Source organism: Hibiscus syriacus, unplaced genomic scaffold, assembly GCF_006381635.1.
Source record: "Hibiscus syriacus cultivar Baekdansim isolate YM2019G1 unplaced genomic scaffold, ASM638163v2 tig00111207_pilon, whole genome shotgun sequence".
NCBI classification, from domain to species: Eukaryota; Viridiplantae; Streptophyta; class Magnoliopsida; order Malvales; family Malvaceae; genus Hibiscus; species Hibiscus syriacus.
In genome coordinates, this window is record NW_024063019.1 from 1,416,218 (window position 1) to 1,427,381 (window position 11,164).

At 33.6% G+C, this 11,164-nt stretch overlaps 1 non-coding gene across 1 annotated transcript; it reads left to right on the plus strand.

Moving 5' to 3' along the window:
* The first annotated feature begins 9,091 nt into the window (after positions 1–9,091).
* LOC120155761 lies at positions 9,092–9,198 on the plus strand. Its single transcript, XR_005519001.1, has one exon. It is a non-coding gene; the product is annotated as a small nucleolar RNA R71 (small nucleolar RNA).
* Positions 9,199–11,164: the final 1,966 nt, after the last annotated feature.

The following is an 11,164-nucleotide window of genomic DNA, read 5'->3' on the forward strand; positions in this document are numbered from 1 at the left end:
GAATAACCTATCGAACCGCTCCGGCCTCTCTGGATGAACCGTGAAAATGTTGATTTGTTTTTTGTACTGGTCCAAGAAGTCTCGAATGATCGCATCTCGAGCATTTAATTTTGTTGAGCCTGTTCCCAACGAATTCGTCATTGGAGCCCTTAATTGATATGAACTATGTGAAGTTCATTAATCTGTTTCTTGAATTCGCCGGCAATGGTCTCCAATTTCAGCTATCATTTTGCCATTGTTGTGTTCAAAGGGACTTCCGAGATACATAACCTTCATCTTGCCCCTGCAACCTCTGCAGTCAGTTCTTCAAAGATAAGCTTTCATTGTGCTTGATGTAGACCCGGTTCATTTTGGGTCTTTTATAATGCAGCAGAGTGATATACTCTTCAATTGTGGGCACCACGTCTTCTGGATTGAATGTGACACATAGTCGCCTTGTAGACTATCCTCTGTATTTTCATCTCTTGTATTACAACACCTTTGTCCATGGGTTCAGATTATTCGAGTTTTAACAAACACATTTTAGTGGATCAATGACCTCTTTTTAATGATGCAAGTGATGAAAATAAAATAAAATAAAGATGAAAAGAGTTAGTGAGGTGAAAAATAATCAAAAACGATCATAAAAATGAAAGTCCTACCCCACATGATATATACCCCACATGCTTATTATTCCTACCCGGACATGATCTCTATCCCGCATGCTAATTTCAAACAAATCCTAACCGCATATTTGTCTAGTTTGCATGCTTTGAACAGAAAGTAAAGCATGAAATAAAATAGCCTAGGGTTTGAAGTGAGGTTTTGGGGTGGGCTCTAATTCTCCATAGTCTCCCGGTTTAGGTTCTAAAAAAACGGTACCTGAGTTCTCCTTGCTGGTGCCCCTTTGGGCTTGCCAGACCCTTAGTCCTAAACCCATCACAGGTTTGTGTGGACTAATTTAAACTCGAGAGGACACATTCCCTTATGTCTATGCGGAGAATAAATTCACACGAAGACATAAGGTATATGAATCCCGAAGGCTACTTGCTAGGCATATGCGGTGAATAAATTCACACGAATGCGTCGCTTTCACCCCCACTTAAAATGGGTTCGGAGCTCGAGTTTAGAGCCTTAGATGAAAAAAGACTTTAAGGGCTAAAATCATTGAGAAAACGGTTAGTACAACTAATTACTCGAAAATATAATCAAAAGTAAGTAATAAGGATCGAAATGTTACCTTAAAATTTAAACTTACCCTTTTCATTAAAAAGACAACTGGAAATTACCTTAGCCTGACTCACTTACCTGTGTCCCCAGCGGAGTCGCCAAGCTGTCGTAACCGTCTTTCGGTTGGGCCACGGAATTGGGCTTCGACTTGAAAAATGTGATTGGAGTCGCCACCGATTATTTATTTTAAAAAAATAGGTTAATCGGATACCTTATATCTTACCTGATCCGCGTCTTACCAAAGATATGTCGGATTCGGGAGTCGGTTACAGTAAAGGAAGGATTAGAACCCTTGAACTGGCCTTTCGGTACTACGTAATTTCCAGTTGTTTTTAATTAAGAAAATCGAAAGTTAAAATTTAAAGGTAACATATGATCCAAAATTACTTACCTCCGATCAATTTGAAAGAGTACCCTTAAAAAGTCGAGAAACGCGTTAAAAGAAAAAGGAAATAAGAGTAAATAAAATAAAGAAAATAGAAGGAAAAAATGATGAAAAACTAAAAGAGGAATAAAAATATATAATTATTAAGTGCAAAATAATAATAATGATAATAAGTAGTAAAATAAAAAAAACGCAATCACACCAAAAGAAAGTAAAAAAAGAAAGTCAAGGTTTGGTGAAGTATAACTGTCGGGAAGGAAAAATACGATAAGGGGTAGGACAGTAGTTAATAAATGAGTGTGATGTATCCCTGTAATATAGTAAGAATGAATAAACAAAAAAAATATTATGATATAATATATATATATAATAAATATAATAACGAAAAAAAATAATTTAATAAAGTAAAATAATAATGTAATATAATATAAATACATGAAAACAAAAAAATAAAGAAGTATAAAATATAAAATATAATTAAATGTATATATGCATATGTTTAAAAAAAAGTAAAAATAAAAAATAAATACAATAAAAATATACATATAATGATAATAATAGTAGCAAAAGAGAAAAATATATTATATACGTTAATAGTAAATAATAATAAATATAATAGTTATAAATATATATATAATAACTTTAAAAACATTAAAATAATATTAGAATAAAAATAATTAATATATATACTTAATAATACGAATTATCAAAAAGAAATAAATAAAAATATGAAAATAATACATAAGGGACCGTTCATCGGCCGCAAACCTCGAAAAAAAATTGATTTTTAAAAACCTTTTCTTCCCTCGCTTTAAATATTCTAGTATTTTTCCAAAACGGCCTCGGGGTTGTGTAGATCTAAAACAAAAGTTTCGAACGACAACCCCTTTTCCTCGGCCAAAACTGTTTTTTTTTCAAGCACAAAGACGAATAACAACACATGCAAGTGAAGAAAAGAATGCGAAAGGTAAAAGCTTTCACCTTTTATTGCTCCTGAATTGTTTACAATAGCTTCAAAACAATCTATTTGCTCGTATTTTTTTCTGGTAATTTCGTATGCCCATCGTGTGTTACAATAGTGAGCCACAATGGCTATTTATAGTGCTTGTGGATCCTATCTTTAGGAGTTTAAAACATAGCAAAATTCTATCCTATTTTTAGGAGTTGAATCCTAGTAGAATTCTATCATATTTTTTAGAGTTTGAATCCTAGTAGGACGAAAAAGGTGTGTTGACAGTCTTTTATTTAATGTTTAAATTTTAGTTCTACATTTTTAAATTGTTCCAATTCTATCCATTTATATGTGTTAATTTTTTTTTTGGTCTTTAATTTCAATTTCTTTAAATTAGTCCTAGAATTTTATATTTTTGAATTAAACATTCTTATTTCGATTTTTTAATATTTTAGTCCTTATCTGGATTACTTATATTTTTAATTTAGTCCTTAAATTAGGTGAATTCTTAATTTTGTCCTCGATTTTACTTGAGGTTCTGAATTAATTATTCGATTTGCATAATTGATTAAAATTGAATAGGTTGATATTATAACCTACATTTTTAGGTTTAATCCCCTAGATTATTTTAATCTCATAGTTTGACACTTTAAGGTAGAGAGAAGCTTTAACTAATTCATGTAGTATAATCAAGTTCCATAGTCGACTGTTTGACTTCATTTAAGGCAATGTTCAGTCATTAGAGGTTGGTAGTCTATCATTTGCTTTTTTCCATGGGTGACCGCTATTGATTCTCGAAGTAAATCAATATCCTTTTCAAAACCCTACATCGTGATTTTTAAATTATTAAGACAGTGTCCATTTATTATGATTGAGAACGAAGGTTCCGTTTTTGCTTGGAGGTGGTCATTCTTAGTTTTGGTAAATCGACGTCCATTTAAAAAATATGCATACATAATGAATTTTAAATTAAAAAAAAATCAAACTCAAAACATCCAATTTTTAAAATATAGGGTAATCGATTAGGTACCAATTTTGGGTGTTGTGAGGGTGCTAATCCTTCCCTCATGCGTAACTGAGTCCCGTACCTAATTTCTAATTTCACTAACGAAAACTTGGTATTTTTGATAAAATAAAATGTTTTATAAAATTTACATGATTTTAGGTGTTGCAATCGAACTTTAAAAATTATTGGTGGCAACTCCCACACCTTTTCATAATTCATTTTTCAAGAAGAAGAAGAAGAAGTCGTATCGGCCTTTCCCATCCGAAAATTAGTTACGACAACTTAGCGACTCCACTGAGACTTTTGTTTTCTTTAAACAAAAAAAGAGTCGAGCCACGAATCAAGTACCCTATATTTTAAGAATTTGAATTTTTTAGTTTGCATTTATTTAATTCATGATTCACTATGTTTTAGAAAACCAAAAACGATTTTCTCTTTGGTTAATGCTTTCACTTATTTGAATATATATATAACTGTTGCATATCATAGCTCCATACCCGAGCTTTGTCTCATTTCACCTAAGTATTGGGAAACACTACACCACCAAACAATATTGTTTTTCTTTGTGTAGGTATAGCAGAATACCTCTGGAAAACATTCTTTATGTTTGTCAGGATATTGTTTTCCATCATAGTCATCTAGTGATGTGATCCCCTAGACTGAATTCAATCTGAAAAGTCTGTAATGGCCTAGGATTGAAGTCCTTACTTACATTAGCAGTATGTAAGAACAGTTTGGGAGCCCTTGTTAGAACCATACATCATGTAGAGAATGTAGTAAGCCTACCCCTCTAGAGTCGTATGAATACCTTAAGAGAATTAGAATACATGCAGTTAGGGTTTTAAATTTTATTATGTACTTTATTCACTATATTTTCATTTACCAGTTGAATTTAATCTTTTCATATTTTACTAACACACATTTCCTCTCTTTGATTATTATTTTTCCTAACATCTTTTCCTTGTGCCTTGTCCTGTTGCTTTATTTTGTGCATAAACCTAGTTTTAATTACCAAGTTAATTATCAAATTAGAAGGATTTTAAAATGACAACGCTACACAAAGGGGAAGATAAATTATTTTTATTTTCTTTGACATTTTGAGACATTGTGTGTTCTTTGCAAGTTGTTCGAGGATAATTACCTTGGAATTAATACATGTTTCATACATGTCATGTTATTAAAGGTATTGATTCCTGAGTTAATAGTTATATTAGAAGGCTTTCAAAATGACAATGTCACTTGAAGGGGTAGAATAGAACTGCAAAAACGCATCATTTGTCCAGATGGGTGCTCGAGGAAGCATCTGAAGAAGGTACACCAAGTCCGAATACATGAGGCTCAAATGAAGCAATAAAAAAACTTTTCAAGGATACTATAATGACGCGTATATAACTAGCCAAAATGAAGTAATATATTTAAGATCATCAAACAACAACAATAACCAACACGAGACAGTGGATGATGCCATTCATATATGGTCACTCAACAAATGCATTTCTTGAAAAGAAGTCGAAGATTTGGAATTTTCCATCAAGCCAAGGATAAAAGAATATTGTTTCCTTACATATTCGATCAAAATTCATGAAGTCGAGTATTGTGATGTGATTTGTAGTTTCCATCGGCCTCGGTCTATTGAGACATCTGTGTTATTTGAAAGTTGTTTTATGACAATTACTTTTGAATCAATACCTTCATTGCATTTGCATTTGCATTTACATTTTGCATTCGTACCTTTGCATTTTCACGTTTGTACTTGTATTTTTTTTACATTGCATTCACATTTTGTTTGTTTCAAACTATTTTACATGTATTCAATCATAAAAAAGTTTGAAAGTAAGTCATGGAGTATTCCATGACACAAATTCTAAAAGGCAAATTGGAGCAAACTTGGTATTCCTACCGAAGGATAAGAGCCATGAATTAGATTTTTAACACGTGTTGGTATAATTGAAAAACTCCAAAAGCAACTTATCAAGACTCAGCAAGAGATTATTGATCGAGAAAAGAAATTCCAAGATGAGTCAAGAGAACATATGTTGAAATGGATGCATCATATGATTGTTTTGATTCATAGGGAGAAGCCACCAAAGGATCCCACAGTAAAGATTGTGAATAAGATTTTGAATGATAAAATGATAGCAACAGGGTATCAATAACCTATTAAAGAGCAAGATATCTCAAGCCATCTCCAGAAATTAGATGTGGTCCCAAAGCGCATCTTTGAATTGTTAATGAACAAAAAAGAAACAAAATATGAAGGTTTCCTTATGATAAATAGGCCCCACTTGAAGAAGAGGGGCAAAGAAAAAGCCCAAATGCTTATCAAGAAAGCTAAGAAGAGTCAAACTCTTATGATTCAGTGCATTAATCCCCCGCAGTCATCAAGTCATGTCAATCAAACTCTTACTATAAAGATAACACAAGCTAGCCTTAATTCAGGAGAGGCATATGATAATAAAAGTAAATCATAGAGTTTTTAGTTCCATCTCTTCCACTTTTCGTGAGGAAAGATACATTCTAAAATGCTCAAAGTCTGGCTTATTACACCACACTACGTGCAGCCGCAATGTCCTATGAATGAGAAATGCTCATATAAGGAGGATTCTTGGATAAATAGAACTAAAACCTCAAGATGATCAGATAAGGTTTCGAGTAACTTTGAAGAAAAATGTTAAGATCCTCTAGAGCGAGAAATCCAAAGGTGCAAGATAAGAAAGCGAAAGACTAAGAGTATGTGCCCAGAAATCTATTTCCTAACATAAAATAATGCAATCAAATCCTGTGAAGGTCACATGGAGAAAGAGAATGAGAAGGGAAATTCAAACAAGAAGGTTTCAGTGGATGTAATCCGAGACTGGCCCATAGGATTGAGAACAAATTGGTCAGATGCAAGCCTCAAAACCTCTGATACGCCTATATCAGATTTTCTAATGGCAAGTGGGGTATTACACATTTCAAAGAGTCAGAAAATACTCCAGTAATTGTTGTAGCATTAAATGCTTGAAGCCCAACCAAGACTATCATCCCCAAAGAAAATCATTTTAGATTCAAATTTGGGCCTAATTTCTAACTAGAGAAGAAATAGCTGAAAAAGTAAGAATAAGATAAAGATATTAACTTGAAGAAATATGATCACCTCTTGAAACATCTGAATCATACTTTACAGTTTTGAAAGGTCAATGAATAACCACTCTTGGTGGAAGCAACTAAAGAGGGAAAGAATATAAAAAATAAAGAGATGCACATTACCGTAGTGCCTGACAATGGTGAGGTTGGAGAATTTGCACTGAAATATGACCTTGTTTCGCTGAAGATGAACTGAACAATTGGACTATAGAATACATTCTTGTAGATTGAAACATTGCTGGTTGATGGTTGCAGTTACATAATCATGTCGCTCTAGGGCCTTTGCGCTTGTGAGATTGAAACATTGTTCGAATTAAGAATCTTGCTTCCTGGAAGCATTAATGAAACACACTTATTCATTATCACCATATAAATGCATGAGCGTGATGGGTTAAATCTCAGAATAAGGGCTTTTATTTTAAAAACCTTACGCGATCTTCCTTAATGCCTTGGTTGCTACTTTGTTTTTCTACACCATGGTAGCATTTGCAGTTTTCTTCAGGTGCTCTGTTGTGACTTTTTGGGTAGGAATAAGGGTGTAAAGCTGCTATTGATGCTAGCATCAATGTAGCAACATTGGTTTTCCTCGTTTGATATAGTCTCTTTAAAGTCTGACTTATCTATTTCTTTTATTATCGCAAAAATATTAAAAAGATCTTCAATGCTCCCATATTCATCTAATTGTTCTTGTAATATTGCTTCAACAATGTCAACATCATGACATTCATCTTCTTCATCGCATAGTAGTGGGTTGAACATATTGAATGTAATTTGTTGGTTATTGAGATGCAATGTGAGTTCTCATTTTTTAATACCAATCAATGTTTTTCCGGTACCAAGGAATGGTCTTCCTAGTATTATGGGAACCTTTTTGTTAGCTTAACAGTCCAAGACAATCAAATACGTTGGATAGATAAATTTTTCCACTCCTACTAGCACATTTTAAATATTGCCTTCTGGGTGGACAATAGATCGATCAACAAGTTGAGGTGTAAATGTTGTGGGTTGTGCTTTACTAATCCCAAGTTTCCTAAAAATAGACAAATGCATCAATTTAGTGTTGAAACCTAAGTCACTTAAAGCTCTACCTATGTATTGATTGCTAATACAACAAGGAAGAGTAAAACTCCCTGGGTTTTTTAACTTTGGGGGTAATTTGCTCATGACAATGGCGCTGCACCCTTAAGTGAGTGAAACAATCTCAAAATCACCAATCCTACATTTCTTAGAAAACACCTACTTCTTAAATTTAACAGAGTTTGATGTTTGTTTCAATACTTCCAGCAATGGTATGTTAATGCGCAATTATCTCAGCACATCAAGAAATTTCTTAAATTGTTTGTTCTCATTTCTTTTCTATAATCTTTGAGGGAATAGTGGTGGAAGTCTTGGGTTCGACTGATTCAACATTGGTGGTGGCATCACAGGCATTACAAGAGGTAATATTGTAGGCATTTTTGCCGCCAATGTCCATGAATTACTACTCTGTTCTGCACCCCTTGCTGTAATATCAACAGTTGGTGTCCATTTTCATGTTTTTTTTTCTTTATCTTACCGTCCAAGCCTCTGATCATCATTCTTCTTATTTCCCTCATTTTCCTTTCCAAGTTGGAGTCCATTTCATGTTGTGATGGATCTGCAATGCTCATTGCAATGGGCTTTTCCATGTGTCTTAGGATTTTTAGTGTCGCTAGGCAACATTACTTGATTCCTATTACACATAAAATGTGCTAGTTGTCCAACCTAATTTTCTAAGGCTTGTAATGATGTTGATTGACTTGCCATATACTTCTTCATTAAAGCTTCAAGAGAAGTTAGGTTGGAAGCTTGATTTGAATCATGCCCTTGATAGTTCTAACTTTGTTGTGGTTGTGCGACTAACTGATGTTGTGTCAATATATGTTGCTGATTGTAATGTTGCTGTTATGGATTTGCAGTATATTGGCTACTCCATGATAAATTGGGATGGTTACGAAAATTGGCATTGTATGTGTTCCTATAAGAATGCACATTATCTTCCCTATTGTAGTTCTTTATATAATAGATAGATTTGGGGTTTATGGGCATTCCTCAGAGTTTGTGTATCACCACAATAAAACAAAGAGAGATGAGATGCATCTTTTACCTTGCACATGGCCCCGATTTTGTAATTTCTTAACCATATCCGTCATTACTATGATTTGTGAAGCCATTGAATTGAAACCGTCAACATCCACTCTTGTAGCATTATGTCTATAAAAACATGTTCCTCGTGTTTTGGTATTAATAATCGTTGTTAAATATTCTTTCTAAAATACCATAAGCCTTATTGTACATCTTATTCAGTAATGCCTCATTAGTAGAAGCATCAATAATCTTCCTCATCTGCATATTGAGGTCGTTATAAAACATCTCCATCTGTGTCTAATTCTGAAAGTCATACATTGGACACTTTTGTAGCAAGTCCTTAAAGCACTCCCAAACTTTATATAAGTTCTCATCCTCTATTTTCTTGAAGGAGGTAATGTAATTTCTCAACCTTGCATTCATGTTGAGAGGGTAGAATAGCAGAAAAAAACTTTTGGGCAAGCTCGTTCCATGATACTATAACACTATATGGAAGAGAGTTAAACCATGCTCTAGCTCTGTCATGCAGCGAATAGGGGAACAACTTTAGCTTCAATGCATCCTTTGGAACTCCTTACTGAACAAAATAATCACACACCTCCATAAATGATCTCAAGTGTGATTTAGGATACTCGGTGTGCATGCCACTATATTGCCACATTGATTGCAGCATTTGAAACATTTCGGGTTTCAATTAAAAATGGGTAACATGGATATCATGTCTCACGATAGTAGGATTTAAATCATCCAAAATAGGCACCACATGTTCTCGGATGAGCCTACTGCAATCATCAATGTTGTAATGATGCTGCAGTATCGGAGCATCTCTCATGGGCGGATTTAATCCCTCATGTGCATAATTATTTGGAAGATTGCTATCATCCCCAATTTGTGATGGTGGCAAAGAATTGTTCTCAACATCTTTTTCAATGTTTCTTTGATGAAGTGTTCTCTCAATTCTAGGATCAAAAGGTTCTAAGTCTCAATCGTTGCTGCGAGTTATGCACCAGTAACGCCCTGCTAAAGCTGCATAAAACAAATAAAAGCAAAGTTAATAAATAAAAGAAAACAACTCTAAATGTAATGACAATAATTCTCGTCAGCGACACCAAAAAATTGATGCTTCGAATAATGTAACAACAATCAATGCAAGCATACACTATCGTCTATCAAGCAGTAAAAATGGACACAACTAGTGTGTCGAGTTTCGTATCCTTAGAGATTAGTATTACTTCACAGAATTGTCATGCAACAATAATAAAATTTGGAGCAATGATGTAGCAATGTAATTAGAAATAGAATAGAATAAATAGGGATTACAACACAAGTAAATGAAGCAATGATCGATTTAGGCAAAATATTCTGAAATGTAAAATAACAACATGCAATAAACAATGTTTTAGAAACATGATTGATGTGTCTAACATTAACTAGCAGATAATTCTTCTCTGGAAAATATTTACCAACAACTCACAAGGAATGGCTATACCTCTATAACAATCCAAATAAGCATAAAAAGAATGCTACGATAAAACAATCAGCAAAAATCTCTTTTATGCTAAATGATGCACTCACAGACACTGATGCTACTCATGTTGTAACCCACTCTCGCGGCATTACTGGGCAGTTTATATCTCTACAAACAAACCGAAAATAAATCTTAAGCAACACCAATCAAAGTTACTAAGGCAAAATGAATAAACATTACATTCCTTGCATATATTTAAAATAAAAGATTCGAGTTTAACATCTCAACATAAAAAAATGTACCAGCTTATCCTAAGTAAAAAGGCTCTAAAAGATACTCTTTTGGAGAGTTATCAGTGTTCCTATCATGTTTACTGTAATGGCTAAAATCAATCATCGCAAACTATCTCACATGCTTCTTAATGAAGAAAAATGTGATGAAGTTCATTATGATGAAGAAGATGAAAATCTTTCTTTCTTGTTAATGAAGAAAAACGAGTTGAAGTTGATTTTAGTCATGAAGATGAAGATGAGCTTCCAAGTCCTAGAAAGAAACACAGGTTTACCAGGTACATTAGCAAACGGAGCTCACCAATAATTGTTTATACTTAGAAGGTGAAGTACATGATGCATCTTTGCACTTGAAGATGAAATAGATGTCACTAATGACATTGGGATGGCCGATGCAGTTTTAGCATCCGCCTCCGAAATAAAGCAGAACCCAAGGATTCGTGGAATAATAAAGTTCCATTGGTTTCCAATGTTTGTCATAAGGTATCTTTATAACTATTTTCACAAGCAATTGTGCTGAAAAACACCAACTTCATTGTTTGTTTGTTTTTTTATCTTCCTGGTACAGTCTTTTGCTGACATGGAATTTCATAACGAAATTGCGCAACATGCACAAAATGTA